At 40.6% G+C, this 20,092-nt stretch overlaps 1 protein-coding gene across 3 annotated transcripts in view; it reads right to left on the bottom strand.

Annotated features, from left to right (window-relative positions):
* DIP2B (disco interacting protein 2 homolog B) overlaps positions 1-20,092 on the bottom strand; it is a 231,401-nt gene that overhangs the window by 126,179 nt on the left and 85,130 nt on the right. The gene's annotated exons all lie outside the window — the stretch shown is intronic.

Raw genomic sequence — 20,092 nt, 5'->3', positions numbered from 1 at the left:
CTGTTAGAAGAGGCTCAGGCAGTTCTATCAGCTGCTATTACCATCATTCCCTATGTTATAGGTGAAGATACTAAGACCCAGCAAGTTTAAGCAACTTGCGCACAATCATACCTAGTAAGTGCTAGGATCAGGAACTGAACTCAGAGAGACTTGGCTCCAGGAGCCCCCTCTTAAACACAACATTGTGTTCATTTTCAGAAAGAAGTTCCAAATTCAGCTTTAAAGAGATTGGGACGACTTCACAGAAGTTGCTCTTGGGCTGGGTCTTGAAAGATGACAGAGAGACAGACACTGGGGGGTGAAGACACAACTTCTCAAACCCTCAATTGTGAAAGAGAACTGCATTCCTGGAGCAGCAGGCAGATGTGTAAAGTTGTAAGTTCAATCTCCCATGAACCAGGAAGGAAAAAGGCCTTACCGCTGCTCCTGCAGGCCCAGGCAGATGGGAGGATCAAGATGAGATCCTCAGATACTTGAAATTTAGGACTGATATTTATCTCATGGCTCATCAGTTTACTTCCCTCTTCATTAAATGCCTCTTATATAATAAGGCCATCATTCTAAATTTTCAAAATATTCTGACAATTCATTTAATCTGCCATCAAGTCCTCTTCAATAAACAGGAAAGGTGTTACCTTTATGACAGAATAAGAAACAGACATGAAAAGATAAATGTCTTGTATAAGGATATACAGCTAGACTAGAATCTAGGTCTGTGGTCTTAGTGTTCTTTGTCCATTGTTCATTTGTAGGTGGTCCCCCTATCAGATGCAATAAAAGTATAAAACTAACTAACCTATTGTTCATAAAATGAATAGCATGGAATAAACAACTTTTATGACTCACTCCAAAGCATACATGACTTTCAAGAAGGCATTAAATACCACTACCACCACCACCCTGCCTGCAACAGAGCTTTGGGTGAATTGTCTTTTTTAGTCATTTTTAAAATGAGAGCCAACTGGAGAAAACGTCCAAGTGCAGTTTAAAAAAAAAAAAGCAAGAAGTGATTACACATCATTACTAAATTCTCAGCTAAGGGAGAGTGGGGCCTCTCTGTTTTGTTAAGGAGTAATTAGGAGGGAGAGAAATGAGAGACTGAGAGAAAAAAGTTCTGGAGTCATCACCTTCAAATCTATACCTGTATCTAAAACCTATTCTATCCTCTACATGTAAATCTTTGACCAGGAAGGTGGGATATGCTGGCTGTGACTGGAGATGGGGAGTGGGACTGGGGTTACGGCTATTAGGGATATAAGCACACACACACAGAGAAAGAGCCAAAATGTAGCCGAGAATGTGAATGAGGTCAATCTTAGCAAAACTGAAAAAGGCAGAGGCTTGGATCATGTCCAGGAGACACTGGCTAGAAGACAAAAAAAGTTTTCTATTATTAAATTTTATCATGTTCTTCTTACAAAGACAATTCCATTCAATCAATTATATGTACCAGCCACCATCCTCCAAACATCCTCCTTTCAGAGGTAATATATAAAGGTTCACACACACACAGAGTAAAGGCTCATCGTCACAGAAAACAATAGCCTTACCCCTTAAGCCAAATACTGGGCATTTTGGCCTTTATCTTCCCCTACCAAGTGGCCAAGAAGACTCCAAAGAATGTGAAACCCTAAATTACTTTTAAAACTCTCTGAAGTTTCTTTTTACAAATAAGGAGGACTATTCTTATATTGAAGGAGGGTGAAAACATACAATATTTTCATAGTCTAGCCAGAAATAAACTCGTAAAATAGTTCAATCTGCTGGAAGATGAGAATTTTTATTTTATCTATTTAATAATTTTTCTTTTGGGGGAAAAAAATCAGTGATAAAATATTCAAAGATTAGTTCTCTCTTCTTTTAACTTTGCTAATCTTACAAAAGATTTTCAAAAGAATTTAACTTCAGGACATTCAAATTTCCATTCTCAGTAGATGTCCTCTCACCTCATTTAGGAGAGTAACTAGACATTTTCCACATCAGAAACTTGAGAATAAGCCCAGACTGCTTTCTCCCAAAACTCAAATCATAGAATTGTTTTGGCTGTTTTCTAGGTCAAATATATATGACTTCTTACAGATGGTATTTCACCTAAGGCACCGTGCAAGTTCAAACAAATAAAAAGCAACAGAGTGAAACCCTTGAAATGCACTGAGAAACTGAACTCTTAGGTCTACTACATCATCAGGCAGCTGGCTAAAGTAATTCATCTAATGCAAAAGGTATGTTTGTGTGTCCATCAGAAAAACTATGTCTGCAAATAAGAAATTTGCTATCCAAACGACCTGAATGTTTAACCAGGACAGGAGGGGGAGGAAGCCCTGAGATGGTTTAGCTGGTAGAAAAAGCAAAGGGTTCGGCATGAGGCAGACCTGGACCTGGGTCTGGACCCTCAGTCTGCCATTTACTGGCTCCTTGACAAGTTACTGAACAACTCTGCCTCAGTTTCATAATAGGTAAAACTGGAATAACTCCTACCTTGAGTGCTTATGATGAGTCCTGAATGAGAAAATACATGCAAAAGTTCCTGGCACACAGCACACATTCAACTAGTTTTATTGGACACCACCCCAGCCCTGGCCCCACCCTTAAGTCCTAACAGTAGCTTTACCCTTAAAAGGGTGATTTAGAAAATTCTGGGTTGGTAGCTTCTCCTTAAAAAAAAATTTTTTTTTAAAGAGCAGAGAGTACATTAAGTGTCTGTCTTCCCGGGTGGAGCCAGCGGTAAAGAACCTGCCTGCCAATGCAGGAGGCGTAAAAGACTAGGGTTTGATCCCTGGGTTGGGAAGATCTCCAGGAGGAGGGCGTGGCAACCCACTCCAGTATTCTTGCCTGAAGAATCCCATGGACAGAGGAGCCTGACGGGCCACAGTCCATGGGGCTGCAAAGAGTCAGACACGGCTGAAGCGACTAACGCACAGACAAAGACACGTGGCCGCAAGGTTCTACACCCGCAGCAGTAGGAGCCCACAAAGCTAGTGCCTTTGGGTGCTAAAAGTCTAAAAGAAGGAAAACTGACATCAAAGAGGAGGTACAAATATCTAAACTAGAAATAAGCAAATTAGTTCAAAGAAATACTTGTAAATAAAACAGTGCCAATATGCACAAAACAGGATTACATGCATCCAGCTATGGATGTCGTCGTTTTAATTTAGGCCTCAAACTGCAAATGCCTAGAGGGGGAAAAGACAGGAAAAAAAGATAATTTTCTTTACAGCTTCTTCTTTTCCCTGATTTTTATCTTTAATTTTCCTTAGAAAATTAGAAAACGGTTTCTTACAAGAACAGCTAGGCATATTCAATTACTCTGCCTTTATTCTAGCATCCATGAAAATGACTTCTTTTAAAACTAGGCAGTAAGTAATAACAGCTATGCTGTTCATTGAATCTAAATTAAACAGTGCATGGTGCCAGGTATTCTTTATCAGTGATGCAGATAAAATTAACAATGAATCAAAAATCTAAGTATGTCCTCTCGCAAGTACAGAAATACAGTGAAAATTTCTAAATAGGAAGAATTTTGTTGGTAGCCAGTTCCTACCGCTCTGGAAACCAAAGATGCGCAGAAAAAAATACAAGCAGAGAGAATAAAATAAGCAGCTTGTTTGATCTCAGATTCCAGGTGTCAGAAGGCTTATATTTTCCTCCAAACTAGCTCTCTGATCCTGCGCAAGCCATTATACACTTCTCTGGGCCTCGGTTTCCGTATCTGCAGGAATTAAGGATAAAACAAGCTCTAAAGCCTGGTCAACATTCGATGAACGCCACTTGCCTGGCACTGCTATGTGTGACAAGGCAAAACGAGGGAAGGAATCGAGTAGGCAACAGAACAGATGAGCTCTGGGAGCGACAGATACATCCTCACAATTGGTGTAGGAGGTGGGAGCTGAAAGCGCGGGTGTGAATGATATCATGAGAGGGAGTGCAGTGTGGAAAGCGGAGAAGGCCAAAAAAGGAATCCTGGAGAAAACTAACATTTAAAGAATGGGTAGAGGGGAAAGGGATGATACTGGGACACAGCAGGGAGGCCAGGAAGGAACTGAGGGAAGGAGGGGAGAAGAGAGAGAGGGAAAGTGAGAAGGAGATGATGAATAATGCACACCGTCACAAAGGTAAAAACAGAATCAGAAAATGCGTGCTCGATTTGGCAACTAGATCACCAGTAGTGGCCTAATTAAAGGAACTTGAGGACGACAGTTACTCAGAATACTACAGAGGAGATCAGCGGTGAAGTGAGGCTAGCAAGATTTTTTTCTTTCAATACACTTTGTTATAAAGTATACAAGATATGGAGCAGTATCTATAGGAGGCTACAGAGTCCAGGAGAGTGACGGGCACATCTTGAAGATGGACAAATTCATATATTACAGAGAAAGAGCTATTAGAAAGAGAGTGAAAAACACTTACTCAACCGACAACAATCAAGAACTTCCAACCTGCAAAGCACTACTTTAGAGGAACAGGACAGAAGAGGACAGATGTAGTCCCCCAGCACAGAGAGATATCCAAGTAACAATGACATAATGAAAGACTTAATCACCAGTTTGATAAGGGCTGCACAGAAGTCGTTCAGGGGCTAAGAGGGCTCTGACAGGTTTCAGCAGGCATGTTGCTCAGCACAAACTTACAGACAGGTCTACATGCCAGACCTGACCTAGTCTGGGCACCTGGACAAGGCTGCTCTGAGGAAGTGAGTGACATTTGAGCTGAGATATTTAAAAATAAATAAATACATTTAAATATTTTGAAAATGACACAGGAGCTGGCAGGACAGGCAGTGGGCTTGCAGCGGTGCGAAGTTCATCCGTTGAGAAGACCTTGAGAGGGACACATCTGGGAGGGAGCACAGCTGAGAGCCAGCTCAACGGGGGGGGGGGGGGGGCATACGGTAGGGGGTGGTGAGGTAGGGGAGGCAGCAGGGTCCAGATCCTGCAGGGTCCTGGAGACCACGTGAGGAGGCTCAGGGATTTCATTATAAATCAGAGAGAAAGCCTTTGAAGAGCTTTAAGCAGAAGGGTAACATGATCAAACAAGGTAACTGATGAGGGCGGAAGCTCCTGAAAGGATTAGAAGGAGTACGAGTCAGAGTTGGGAGTAGGGGTGCCTCATGGCTCAGTCGATACTGGGACTAGGGTCTGTGCCCTTGATCTGAGTGCTCCCTGGGTTTGGAGGGTTATCCTCTGCCCTCAGGCTGCCTGGAAGAGCTTAGAGGAGCTGGAAACTCTGAAGCAGTACCTCAAGTAGACAACAGCCTTTTTAATCCCTCTGTATTCAAATATTATCATTTTCTGTGTCTGTCAGGATGCACAAAAGATTGGCGATGCTATAGGACTTTAATGATATCTCATTCTTGGAGAAAAGAGATAAGGATGGGTAAGTAAATACAGTTGTTGAGGGAGTGCTGGAGGTGGGGTGAGGGGCAGAAGACAAAGAGGCTCTGGTCTGAGGATCTCTAAAGGTTTTTAACCTATTTCCACCCTCCCCTCTACTTTCAATTAGTATTAATAATAATACATGCAAAGTTCTTAGTTCCTAGTACAGAGGAAGCACTTAATAACATCTGTTACTCTAACAGCAAATTCTGACAGAGATGGGAATACCAGACCACCTAACCTGCCTCTTGAGAAATCTGTATGCAGGTCAGGAAGCAACAGTTAGAACTGGACATGGAACAACAGACTGGTTCCAAATCAGGAAAGGAGTACATCAAGGCTGTACATTGTCGCCCTGCTTATTTAACTTATATGCAGAGAACATATAACTGGACATGGAACAACAGACTGGTTCCAAATAGGAAAAGGAGTACGTCAAGGCTGTATATTGTCACCCTGCTTATTTAACTTCTATGCAGAGTACATCATGAGAAACACTGGGCTGGAAGAAGAACAAGCTGGAATCGAGACTGCTGGGAGAAACATCAATAACCTCAGGTATGCAGACGACACCACCCTTACGGCAGAAAGTGAAGAAGAACTAAAGAGCCTCTTGATGAAAGTGAAAGAAGGGAGTGAAAAAGTTGGCTTAAAGCTCAACATTCAGAAAACTAAGTTCATGGCATCCGGTCCCATCACCTTCATGGCAAAAAGATGGGGAAACAGTGGAAACAAATGATTAAAGACAAAAGCCATGAAAAAAGTGATAAAGAATAAAGAAGACAGAAGATTAATTTATGTTGTAAAGAAGACACTAAAAATCAAAATTTTCTTGGGCATTTCCTCCTAAAATGCCAGGGGAACAGGGTAGAGTCTATAAATGGAGAGATACCTGCTGGTAGAGGGGGTGGCTTTGTGGGTCTTGGTGGAGACTGAGAAGGAGTTCATGTGAAAGATGACTGGCGGGATGGGTCAGTATGAGAAGGGGATAGGAAGGGAGAAAAAGAGGATTAAGCTATCAGGGGACGAAAACAGAGTTCCTAAACCCAACAGGGTCCACTCTGAATCAGATTTTCATAAAAGATGTTCAGATGCTACTGCCAGTTCCTCTTTCACCATGTCAAAATTTAAAATAACGAAATTTATTTAAATAAATTTAAATAAAATTTAAAATAACTATTTTTAAAGATTAAATAAAAACAACCCATACCCCTCAATGCAGCCTCAGCAAAAAGAATAAATGTTAAATGTTCATAATTCTCTTAGGAATACAGCCTCCCTGAGGAATGGTGGATAAACAAGCAACAAGAATAAGAATGATCTTGCAGCTATACAACTTGTAATAGAAAGTTGCTCATGGTTTTTCACAGGTTCAGGAGCTGATATCCTTAGCAGGTTTAAAAAAAAAAAAAAAAACTAGCATGAAAGACAGAAATGGGATAAACTGCTTAAGGATTTTTACAAATGACTCATTTTGAATAGACTATAGGAGCTGTAACTTTTGGTTTGGCTGATATAGAATAGTTTCTTTCTTTCTGTAATGTGTGTGTCTCCTGTTCCCCTGAAGATATTTAAATCTCCAATACCATTACTAAAAAATCTACTTCTTTCCTGCAATTTCACTTAGAGAAAAGAAAAAAAAAAATTCCTTCCCAAAATAGCAAAGACAACAATGCGAGGAATAATCCTTCAGAGTCTGAACAGATATTTCCTGTACTTCACTCGATGTACTAATCACAAAGTTAGGAATTGAAAGGAAAAAAACACCACTCCTGACACCTACCTTCAATAACAACAGAACACCCAGCACCCCACTCTTGCCCTGCCCTCACCTCCCCCAAAACAGTAAGACACTCTGTGCTACATGTCTGAATAGTACAAAAAATAAACTCTGAAAGCTGTCAATACACGGAAATGTGAATATTAAGCAGGGTAAATGTTCTTCATAATAACAATGTAAGTAAACGAGAAAAGCCATTATTCTAGAATAAAAGCTAGAAATAATCAAATTGGATCTGTTCAATTAGTAGTTCTATACTTAAGATTTTTTAAAAAATTTTACTAAACTTATTCATTAAAGTATTTTGTCTTCGTGAATCTGAAATCCTATTTCCTTATTCCCATTCCCATCTGAAGCAAGTATTTTTGCAATGTCGTTTTTTCAGAAGGTAACTATGATATTTTAACAGAACATGAAAGATGAGGAAACAGTATTAAAAAAAAACAAGAACAAAAGAAAGAAAAGCACAAGCAGTTTGTGTATCAACAAGTTTAAAGACAGATAAGTGCCCCCATCATCTCTTCTTTTCTCCTCCAGAAGAGAATTTTTAGCCAGTAAAACAACAACCCTCAGGATGAAAACCACATTCCCCAGTCCCCTCACAGCTAGGTGTGGTCAAATAGCGGTTCTGGCCAACGGGGTTTGGACAGAAAGAATGTGTTTAACTTCCAGGTCCTGCACTTTAAGGGAAAAAGCACGTTCTCCCTTTTTCTCCCTTTCTGACAGCTGAAATGGGATTGTGGTGATCAGCCATCTTAGACACAGACTGATGGCCAGATCCAAGCACTGTGAAGTTCAGAACAGGAAGAGCCCAGAGTCTGATGACCTCTCGGAGCAGAGTGGCCCCACTGGTGCAGACTATTACACAGCACAGAAATCAACTTCTATCGGGCTTAAGTACCTGTTATCTGGGGTTTCTCCTGCTGCTGCTGCTGCTAAGTCGCTTCAGTCGTGTCCGACTCTGTGCGACCCCACAGACGGCAGCCCACCAGGCTCCCCTGTCCCTGGGATTCTCCAGGCAAGAACACTGGAGTGAGTTGCCATTTACTTCTCCAATGTATGAAAGTGAAAAGTGAAAGTGAAGTCGCTCAGTCATGTCCCACTCTTAGCAACCCCATGGGCTGCAGCCTACCAGACTCCTCGGTCCATGCGATTTTCCAGGCGAGAGTACTGGAGTGGGGTGCCATCGCCTTCTCCTACATACAGTCAAAATCAAAATCCAACAAGTACATAGTAAATGAGATGACTTCCAGTCTGTGACAGCAAATAATTGCTGCTACTTGGTGTCCCCACCAGAACCACAAAACCATGGCACTAAAACTGTTAAAAGCTAATTTAACTATTAGATAGGTAAGACACAGCCTTATAAGGTAAGACACAGCCTTATAAACTTTTCACTGTTAATCTTCCTGATGAATCTTTTTACATCCTCCATCTTACATAAATGTGATTTTGATCCAGGCTGAATTCTTTTAAAGTAAATCTGGTTTACTTATTTAAAATCAAAACATTGCAAAGCAAACTCTCTGCAAAATTATCTAAAAACACACACTAAAAGTCTTGAACTGGACTCATCAATATACTGTGCATGTTAAACATTTCTGATAGATGCTGTTCCCATGAAAGGTTTTTAGCATAATCAGGATGGCATTTCTGCACTGTGCATGCATGGGGGCTCAGTCATGTCCGATTCCTTGCAATCCCATGGACTGTAGCCTGCCAGGTTCCTCTGTCCATGGGATTATCCTGGCAAGAATAATGGACCGAGTTGCCATTTCCTACTCCAGGGGATCTTCCCAACTCAGGGATCAAACCTGTGTCTACTCCGGCTCCTGCATTGGCAGGCAGATTCTTTACCACTGAGCCATTTACTACATGGCTTACTTACATTACTACATGGCTCAGTGGTAAAGAATGTAGTAAATGGGAAGCTCATTTATTACACTGTATTTGTGTTTATTTTTATTCTTAAAGTTAAAACAGTAATCATTTGATATGCTGAGTTCCCCATCAAAACATTATCTAAGTAAACTCCTAGTTAGAAATGGATGCTTGAGGGGCTTCCCTGGTGGCTCAGTGGTAAAGAATCTGCCTGCCAATTTAAGAGACACAGGTTTGATCCTCGATCCAGGAAGATCCCACATGTCATGGAGCAACTAAGTCTGTGTGCCACAACTATTGAGCCTGTGCTCTAGAGCCTCAGAAACACAATTACTGAGCCCATGTGCCACAACCACTGAAGCCTGTGCACCCTAAAGCCTGTGCTCCACACCAGGAGAAGCCACTGCACTGAGAAGCCTGTGTTCTGTAACTAGAGAGCAGCCCCCAGTCGCCACAACTAGAGAAAAGCTCGAGCAGCAACGAAGACCCAGCACAGCCAATAAATAAATAAAATAGATAAGTAACACAAATCCCAATAACCAGTGTGACAAATGTTGAAAGACAACAGTCTGGAAATAAGCAAAATGTTTGAGGAATGACGTTTTCCCTCTGTTTACAGACTAAGAGCTTGCTATACCAGAGCCATTAGTAAGTAACTCCAGGAAATTCTCTGAGCTTCAACCAGAGCAATTCTGCTGTTACTGAGTATACTCAATCATGCTTCAGTGTAAGACTCTGTTTGAACAAAAACCCCTCACCTTAGCCAAAAGATTTTAAAACTACCTAAATATAGTTGGTAGGCAAAGGGCAATAGGCATACAGCTACCATTAAAAAGGAAGCTGTCAAAAAATGGAAGAAGTATTAATAAATCATTGGAAAGACCTGATTTGATGAAAAGAAGTAATGAGATTATTGTTAAAAAAAAAAAAAAATTAAGTTTAAAATTTTCTGGAGCTGTCCTAAAGTCAGACAGATCTAGATTATAAGCCTCACTCATCACTTATCAACTATGTCTCTTTAGACAAGTTACTTAAGTTTCCTGGGTCCTTGCTTTTTCCATCTGTAAAAGGAGGAAACCTGTACTTATTTCATAGGACTGTTAACAGGATTAAGTGATTACCTCTGCAAAGTTCCTAGCAAAGTGCTTATTAGTCCAGAGATGGTGTTCAGTCACTCACTAGCTAAGTCCTGTCTGACTCTGCAACCCCATGGACTGCAGCACACCAGGTTTCCCTGTACTTCATTATCTTCCAGAATTTGTCTGCTCAGATTGATGTCCACTGAGTCAGTGATGCCATCCAACCATCTCATTCTCTGTTGCCCCCTTCTCGTTTTGCCCTCAATCTTTCCCCTCATCAGAGTCTTTTCCAATGAGCCGGCTCTTTGTATCAGGTGGCCAAAGTACTGGAGCTTCAGCTTCAGCATCAGTCCTTCCAATGAATATTCAGGGCTGATTTCCTTTAGGATTCACCAGTTTGATCTGCTTGTTATCCAAGGGATTCTCAAGAGTCCTCTCCAGTGCCACAATTTAAAAGCATCAATTCTTTGGTGCTCAGCCTTCTTTACGATTCATCTCTCACATCTGTACATGATTACTGGAAAAACCAGGGCTTTGACTATATGAACCTTTGTCAGCAAAATGAGGTCTCTGCTTTTTAAAATGCTGTCTAGTATCAATAACAGAGAAGGCGATGGCACCCCACTCCAGTACTCTTGCCTAGAAAATCCACGGACGGAGGGAGGAGCCTAGTAGGCTGCAGTCCATGGGGTTGCTAAGAGTTGGACACGACTGAGTGACTTCACTTTCACTTTTTACTTTCATGAATTGGAGAAGGAAATGGCAACCCACTCCAGTGTTCTTGCCTGGAGAATCCAAGGGACGGGGAAGCCTGGTGGGCTGCCGTCTATGGGGTCGCACAGAGTCAGACACGACTGGAGCGACTTAGCAGCAGCAGCATCAATAAATGTTATGCCCCTCCCTATCCACTCTGCCATCAAACATCAGAATCTCAGAACAAATTACAAACAAAAGAATTCTGAAGTGGATTGTATGCCTTTTTGCAATGGGTGATATTTATGTTGGAGATGAGCTAAAAACACTTCCCTGGATGAAAGTGTACACTTACTCAAAAATTTGTACATGTGTGTTGAAAGCAGCATTATTCACATCCAAAAAGTAGAAACAATCCAAAAGTCCAACAACTGACAAAAGGATAAAAAAAAATGTGGTATATCCAAACACAGAATATTATCCAGCAATAAAAAGGTACACATTAGGCTTCCCAGGTGGCGCAGTGGTAAAGAATCGACCTGCCAATGCAGGAGACTCAGGAGACACGGGTTCGATTCCTAAGTTGGGAAGATCCCCTGGAGAAGGAAAAGGCAACCTACTCTAGTATCCTTGCCTGGGAAATCCCACGGACAGAGGAGACTGGTGGGCTACAGTCCATGGGGTTGCAAAGAGTTGGACACGATTAAGTGACTGAGCATGCATGCATATGCACACACACACAGGTACATGTTACAACATGGGTGAGCCTTCAAAACCGTATGCTAAACGAAATAAGCCAGTCACAGAAGACTACATTTTGTTTGACTCCATGGACACGACTGAGTGCCTGAGCATACACATTTACGTGAAATATCCAGAAGAGTCAAATCCATAGATACAGAAAGTAGAGGGGATAAAAGGCATGGGAAGCGACAACAAATGGATATGGGGTTTCCTCTCGCGGTGATCAAAGTGTTTTAAAATTAGAATAAAGGGTGCACAACACCATGAACTTCCTAAATAACACTGAACCTTATACTTTAAATGGGTCAATTATGTGGCATGTGAATTATACCTCAATGAAGCTTTTAAACAAAGCTCACTGCATCTAAAATGTCATGAATCAAATCACAGCTATTGAAAATATACCATCTGCTAGAAAACAGACTACACTGGTGGGTATGTGTATATAAAACCTCTAATGTCGTTTTATAATGTCTCCAGCAGTTTATCATGTTTACTTCTTTCGACTCATTATATGCAACGGATGCCTTATCTCCTGTGTACCTCCAATGATACCAGCTATGTGCCATACTTGAGAAAACTGAGAAGAGCCACTCAGCTGACATCTCTTGTGGAACTCTAATTGATAAACATTCTTTTAAAACAAATAGAACGTTTATGAAAACTGACCACATCAATAGACCATAAAATAAGTTATAAACATTTCAAAGTACTGCTAACCTACAGACCACTTCATCTGTCAACAATACATTATAAATCAATAAAAGATAACTTTTTTAAAAGACCAGCTATAAAAAAGTCCTCTGTTGTGCCATTTACTTGTATTATACACTTGCATATGCAACACATGTATACTGCCACTTGATACTGTTAGTTCACAGGGAAATAGCTGAGGCTGGGTGTAAGGCTGCACACTGCCAACAGACCTCCTTGTATCTAATACATCTGTTTCTCAAGAAATGTATATAACCAATCATTTTAGGAGTATTTGGGAATTTGCTATTTAAAGCATTCATGGAGTAAATCCTTTTGTATTATAAATAATTATTGCCTAACTATCTGCACTTCATTCTTTCAAAAGCTTATTCTGTATCTAGCAGAGTATTCAGTACTGCATGAGATGCAAAACAATGCAGAGAAAGGAATTTGGTGCTCTGGTCAGTGCCAAGGTCAACATTTCCCCAAAGTGTTCTTCTAATTCAGCAAGCCAAGGCCTGGAACCAGTCCACGGCTTTATCATCACTGTGGATTTATCCTTGAGCAGTTCCTGAGAAAAGACCTCCATTGGGTCCTATCTCAGCAGAAAAATGGGACCAGGCTTCAATTACCTGAGGTGACCAAGAGGTGACCAAACTAGCTTAAAAAATCTGAAGGACAGCCAACAATCTTCCTCATCACTAAAATGGAGTGCCAAGTCATAGCTTTCCCCTCTCTTTCCCAGGCCAATGTCACTGAACCACTTGATCCTCTTTTGAAAGACCTAATTCACAACTGCTTGCTTTTTATTAGACTAGAGCAGTCTTCACATGAAGACAAAGCTAAATGTTCATTTCTCAGATTGTGATGTGCTCTTCTGCTGGTTCACCCATTCTGCCTACTCTTCTCAGACCTGGACATATCAAAGGCAACACTACATTCTTTGCTAACTTACAAAAAGGCATGATCTTGTCAATCTTGTCAACGGTCTCTTTAAATTGACATCACTTGTTTATTTGCTTGAGAAAAACAGTTACAGCAAATAGGAAGTACTGAATTTTAACTTGGATACCAATTGCACTGCTGATGTATTATACATAAACTTTGATACAACCATAGCCATTTGTTGAGTATGCAAATCCCTGCTCTATTTCTATCTCATCTCTTTCTTCTAACAACAGATTGCTAGAAAGGAAGATGGAAACTATTGACATTTAGTAAACTAATATACAAGCTTTAAGTTTGAAACCTATGAACCTGCTCAAGGCTGACAAGGAGGATTTCCAGAACTCCGAGCATTCCTCTGTGATCCAGCCAGCCCTGAGTGGCTCAAAACAGGAGTGAGAGAACTTTTGTTCTCTGATCACAGGATCATTATGTTCAATTATATAAGAGAAGCAATAACTGTGAGCAGAAAACACAGGGGTGAAGACTGTGCCTGGCACCAAAAGCATACGCAGATTTGGGCTCTTTAGAGATGTGGCACGAGCAGGGCAAGAGTTAAGTGCTAGGATAAAAGCAACAGGCTAATTACAAAGCAGAGTGTAGTAAGAACACCTAGAGACATTACAAAGGCCACCTAAAACATCCTACTGTGAGGTAGGCTGGTTAGTGCCCCAAATCTGGAGCCAGATGCTTGGGTTCAATTCCGGCTCTGCCACTTACTAAAAACTGTTTGCAGAAGCAAGAGAAGTGTCCACTGAACTGGTCAAGATGTAAAAAGCCAGTGTTTAAAAATCTTAAAATACACAAAACATAAAAAGCAAAGATACTTTAAAAGGCTTGCTCTGGTCAGCCTGTTTCCCACATTTTGTACTGTCCACATAAACACAGAGAGGCATGCACATATGTAAGTGTGTGTTACTCATCTCTCCTTCAGCCACTGCTGATGGCCTACAAGGAGTCAGGCACGGCCTAGGCCCCTAGGGCTGTGCTGGAGCAGACAGCCATTCCCTTGTGGAGCTTTGATCTGAGGGACAGAAAACTACTATAAACAGAGTGGGTGGATGAATTATACAGAAATGTTAGAAGGTAGAGAATGCTCTGGAAAAAGAAAAATTTAGAAGAAGGAAAGCAGGGTCTGGGGGCTCAGCAGGCATTAAACAGGGCAATCAGGCAGAACTCATCTGAGAATGTGAGAGCTGAGTAAAACTGGAGGGAGGAGTTAACCACGCAGCTTGAGAAGAGCCTTCTGGTCGGACTCCTCCAGGAGGCGGAAACAGCTATGCAAATCAATGAACTGAGAATTCCAAACACGTTTCAAACTTTAACACTAGAAGCAATGATCAGCCTTTTTCCCAAATAATCACTCATCTCTGGAAAAATACTTTTCTGAGAGGTTTAAAAAAGACAGATAGGAATGTCTGGATTTTATAGAAATATTTTTAAATTTAAAAAACTATTTATCATGGTTAATCTGTACAGGTAAGTGAATATTCTCCTGAACAACCGCCCCACAGTGGAGAGAAGGGAGCCTGCAGGCAGCTACGGGCAGGCCAGGCCCGCAGGGCCCGCCTCCCCATTTGTCTGTCAGGCCTGTTCCACCTGAGATTCCAGGGAGCGAACCTTCCTCCACCGGCTATCAGACCGCTCCCCCACACAGGAAGCACATCCAGCTTGGGACCAGCATGAGGGAGATTTGTTTTTCTCATCTGTAAAGTGTTACTTACACCCACACTCATTCACACTACAAGAGCTTTTCTGAGGCAAAGAGCAATCAACATATTCTAATAACTAAAATAGTAAATTCTAAAAAAATATTTTGTCCTCATCAGATACTCTTGCTTCCCTTGTGGCTCAGATGGTAAAGCGTCTGCCTACAACCCGGGAGACCCAGGTTCAATCCCTGGGTCGGGAAGATCCTCTGGAGAAGGAAATGGCAACCCACTGCAGTACGCTTGCCTGGAAAATCCCATGGACGGAGGAGCACAATAGGCTATAGTCCATGGGGTCACAAAGAGTCGGACATGACTGGGCAATTTCACCTCATCAGATACCAGCTAAAAGGGACTAAAGGGTGGTTTTGGAAATCATTTGAAACATCAAAAGATTAACGGTCCTGGTCAAATGAACTGGCCTGGTCATAAGTACATAACTGAGGGGCAGAGACGCATTTCATTCAAACATATACAATTCTTGAATTTGTCTGTCTCCTACCCTGAGTGAGTAAATGCTAATTGCTAACCATCATGAAAATAGCTCTTACTGGTTCTATAAACTGACACCATCTCCCAGCCATTTGAGGTAGCTTACTAATCAAAAACGAAGGTTCCCAATATTGCAATTTTTTTTTTTTCCTGTTCAGTTGAGCTGCAGGAAATGGAAGCAGTTGAATGTGAATGTAAATACGGATGTCCTTACAGAACTGCTGTCATAAATTACATGATCAGGAAAAGAGCAAAACAATACAAAAGATCATAATCTCAAAGTCTCCTATTGCCATCACAGAAAACAGGTCATTTTTATAGAAATGGTGTTGATGATAACAGTTAAACTAATAAATAACAACCAGTGACTCCGGTCTCCCTAGGCAGAGGCTATAATTACACCCTGTCAAGCTTTCTGTCGTATTCTAAGGCTATCTGGCTAATATGAAGAAATGAGGAAATCAGAACATCCTTTCAGGGGAAACAATTGTGCAGTGTTCACAAGTCTGTAAAACATTTATATGTTTCGATCCAATACTTCTTCTAGGAATCTACCCAAAAGAAAAACAGAAACCTGTCCATAAACTGTGAACAGTTTTAAGAAGTATTTTAGAACGTTATATATTGGGCTTCCCAGGTGGCACCAGAGGTAAAGAATCCACCTGCAATGCAGGAGATGTAAGAGTTTCGGGTTCAATCCCTGGGTTGGGAAGTTCCTCTGTAAGAGGGCATGGCAACCCACTCCAGTATTTTTACCTGGAGAATCCCATGGACAGAGGAGCCTGGCGGGCTACAGTCTACAGAGCCACAAAGGGTTGGACATGATTGCAGGACTTAGCACCCACGCACATATTCAGCAAAAAAAATATGTTCATTAAGAATTCCTCTAGCAGAAAGGCACAATCTTTATTTAGGAAAAAACTTCTTAAATATACAAAGTAGACAGTATAGTACAGTGTAAAATGCACAGGTTCCGGAATAAAATGATCTGGCTGGTGATCTGGTTCTATTCTTAACTACTGATAGCTGTATCACTTTAAGCCAGTCAGTTCCAGCCCTCTGTTAAGTGTCCTCATCTGCAAAATAGGGATGTGACTAACCAACTTAGCTTCCTTGTGGTAATTTTTGTGTGTGCCTGTGTGGGCAAAGGAAAGTAATAAATGAATCTGAAAACCTTTGGAAGTTGTTAGTAAAGGATCATTATCATCATCATCCAAGTTCCAACTGAAGGAAAGGATAAAAAAGTGATAAGAGGTACTTTTTTCTCAGTAGACAAAAGAGAAAAGGAAAGCAGGATGCCTTGTAAAATTACCTACTTACAGATGACCAGAGACATAGAACAGTGGTGTTCAGGAAGAATCTACAATTGGACAAGGATACATTTTAGAGCAATAAGAAGCAGATGAAAAGCCAGGTAAAATATTATGTTCCAAAAGTCTCTAAGGAGAGGAGCACATGGGGTGTGAATGGGGGTGGAGAAGAAAGGGATGTGTGTGAGGGACAGGAGGCAGGTTGACCAAAGAACTTGTGTCAAGATTCTCCCGAGGACTTTAAGGCCAGGATTAAGACAGTGAACAAAATTCTGTTCCAGAAGAGTACAACTAGTGCTGCAGGCAGGTTATATCCAATGTTCCTGAGACAGTACCATTATCACTGCCTTAGTTAACTGGATTACGCAGTTTTTGTAAATCACCAGGATTCCCAGTCTGTCCTTTCTTTAAAGAAAAAATCCTGTGCTCATTAATGCAGAAACAGGTAGGTGTGGATAACTTGGTGGCATTAAAGAAAGGAAAATAACCCAAACTCATATTTAGAAATTACTTGAGTTATTTCTGAATCTGACATCAGTCAGTCACATGGCTGCTTTGAACCCAACCTGACGGAATTATGTGTGACCATGTTCTGCAAGACTGCTCACTTCATGCCACTGGGAGGGAAAAAGGCTGCTTGTCAAATGTGATAAAGAAAACTCTGAAGGGCTGAAAACAACTAAGCCAAGGAGGAAAATCATTCAAGAAACCTTATGTTCATTTGCAACCTTCTCCCTTAAATGTGAGTACTCGCTTTAATGTAACATATACTTTATATTCACAAAGAAGATTGAAAAGATAACTATAAAAGAGAAGCTCAAAATATTATTAAAGCACTCTACTGTTTCAGTTAAACATTTATCACACACACACTCTGTGACAAAGTCCAGGATAGCGCAGGAAGAGGTCCGTGAGACCCCCTCCCTGACTCCAGGGGCAATTTCTCCTGACACCCCTCCGCTCAGAGGCCCACAGTCTATCCAGACACCACACATCCCAGTGACACCCTCTGACTCAAACAGATGCTCATTTATTAATCACACTCCTCCAGGAACAGAAGACCACAGCACTACCTACCACGGTTCTAATAAGAAAATAACATTCTCACTTGTACCCTTCTCCCTCTCTAGTGTAATAAGAACAGTGAGCTGTTGTTTGTAAACTCTGAGTACAATATATAAATTAAAAAATCATTTACATGAAATTCCATAATGCTGACAAAGAATCTGAGCATTTCAATATAAATGCCAGGTACAAGTAAATTTATTTACAAAAGAGAAGTAGAGTCAGGCACATAGAAAACAAATCTGTGGGTTACCAGGGGATTGGGGCGGAGCAGAGTGGGGGCTGGCAGGCGGGGAGAAAGATAAACTGGGAGATTGGGACTAAAAATGCCCACTACCATATATAAAATAGATAACATAAGAGTCTGCTATACAACGTAGGGGACTCTACTCAATACTCTGTAATGGTCCATATGAGAAAACAATCTTAAAAAAAAAAAGAGTAGATATATGTATAACTCATTCACTTTGCTGTACACCTGAAACTAACAATACTGTAAATCAACCCATACAGCAATAATTTTTTTTTATTTAATTAGATACCAGATCTTCAACCACCTTTGCTTGAATTAAAAAAAGTTTTACGGTGACACAAGAAGTTATGTTGTCAAATAAATGGTGGATTTCCTATTCCAATAAGCACCACGCAGGCCTTTTAAAAAAATGAAGTAAATCGATAAATGTTGATATGGAAAGTGCTGTAAGATAAACTAAGTGAAAAACAAAGTGCAAAAGACTTCGTACGGAGGCGCTCCTCCATATAAAGAGTGTATCTCCATGTGTATATGCTAGTTTGCCTAAAATACAAATTAATAGAAAGATTCACAAAGATTGGAAAACATCTCCGTTTTAAACTAACTATAAACAAAAAACACCAGCTTAGATAACTTTCAGAAGAATGTAGTGGAAATTTTTACTAGTCAAGTATAAATATCTAACTATATTTAAAGCGAATACTACCTCTTCTATCATAAAAAGTAAAAATAACCAAGTTTCAAAGAAATAAAACTGAGACAAGCAATAGCTATTTTTAAAACATGCAAATCAGATTTATCTAAATACCTTGGGTTACTGAATCTTCAGTCTATTTTAGTGCCAACTGGAAACCGTGTTTTTTAGGATCACTTGAATCAAGTCAACACTCTGAAAAGTCTCCTGGTCTTGGACACATGTCAAAGCTCTAAGATACAATAGCCTTGGACCGGCTGGGCATAATAATGATCACCATCAACTGTCAATATATATGCCTTTTGTTAACCTGTTTTATCACCATGCAAAACAGACACAATCTAACTCATATAGTCAAAACTTTGTCTTTAAGACCCTCTCCTAATTTCTCACTTTTTCATTTCAACTTATGATCCTTAGTTTATATTTGAAAACAAACTCTATTCCTGCCCAAGGTTTTATTTTATATCTCTCTCTTTAGTCTCTAAGTCGTGTCCAACTCTTGCAACCACATTAATTGTAGCCTGCAAGGCTCCTCTGTCCTTGGAAGAATACTGGAGTGGGTTGCCATTATATAAAGCCCTGATAAGTGAGATTAAATTCTTGTTACACAAATCAAAGTCTTAAAGCCAAAGAGCTGTCAGGCTGGAGCACTCTGTGTAAGATGGTAGCAACTACTGGCGATATGCAGTAGAATTATTCAGCTTTACTGACACTGTAAGTAACTAAAACACAGTAGGAAAGAAACCATGTTGGAGAAAATGACTGGAGTTCTGAGATCACAAAGGCACAAAGAAATTCCACCCTGAGGGCAGAAGAGGGAAGGCTGAGAGTAAAAGGGGAGAACGAGGAGCCCTTCAGTATATTTCCAGGAGGCCCGGTGCCAGTGGCCACTTATTTCATTCCTTTCTCATTTTTACTTTACTCCATCTGGTGATTTGTCTTCTGTGAATAAATAAATATTACAACATAAATCAATACACAGACTTTTGGTTAATACATTCAATGGTCACAAAGAAAGGAAAAAACCATACATGAGCAACATGGATGCAGCATTCTCAATGGCCACATTAAGCATAACTGTGGTGTACTTGATGTTTTCTGATAATAAAACCTGACCAATTTACTCTGCAGCCCTAAATATGTTCACTGAAACATAAAGGGATAGGTACTTACCAGCTGTGTGTACTACGAGCTTGTTAACCTGCATTTCCAGTGCTAGCACGGTTTCACTCTCATTAGAGCCAACAGCTGCCGAAGTGTTATTCCTTTTAGACCTTGAACCTAAGCTCTGTGATAACTGATGCAGTCAATTTAACTTAATGGTACTATGAAAATAACTTTTTTTAACATATCAAGTTATTCAACGTAGAGCTCCC

Source organism: Bubalus bubalis, chromosome 4, assembly GCF_019923935.1.
Source record: "Bubalus bubalis isolate 160015118507 breed Murrah chromosome 4, NDDB_SH_1, whole genome shotgun sequence".
In the NCBI taxonomy this organism is placed as follows: domain Eukaryota; kingdom Metazoa; phylum Chordata; class Mammalia; order Artiodactyla; family Bovidae; genus Bubalus; species Bubalus bubalis.
This window is presented reverse-complemented; position numbering and strand designations above follow the sequence as displayed.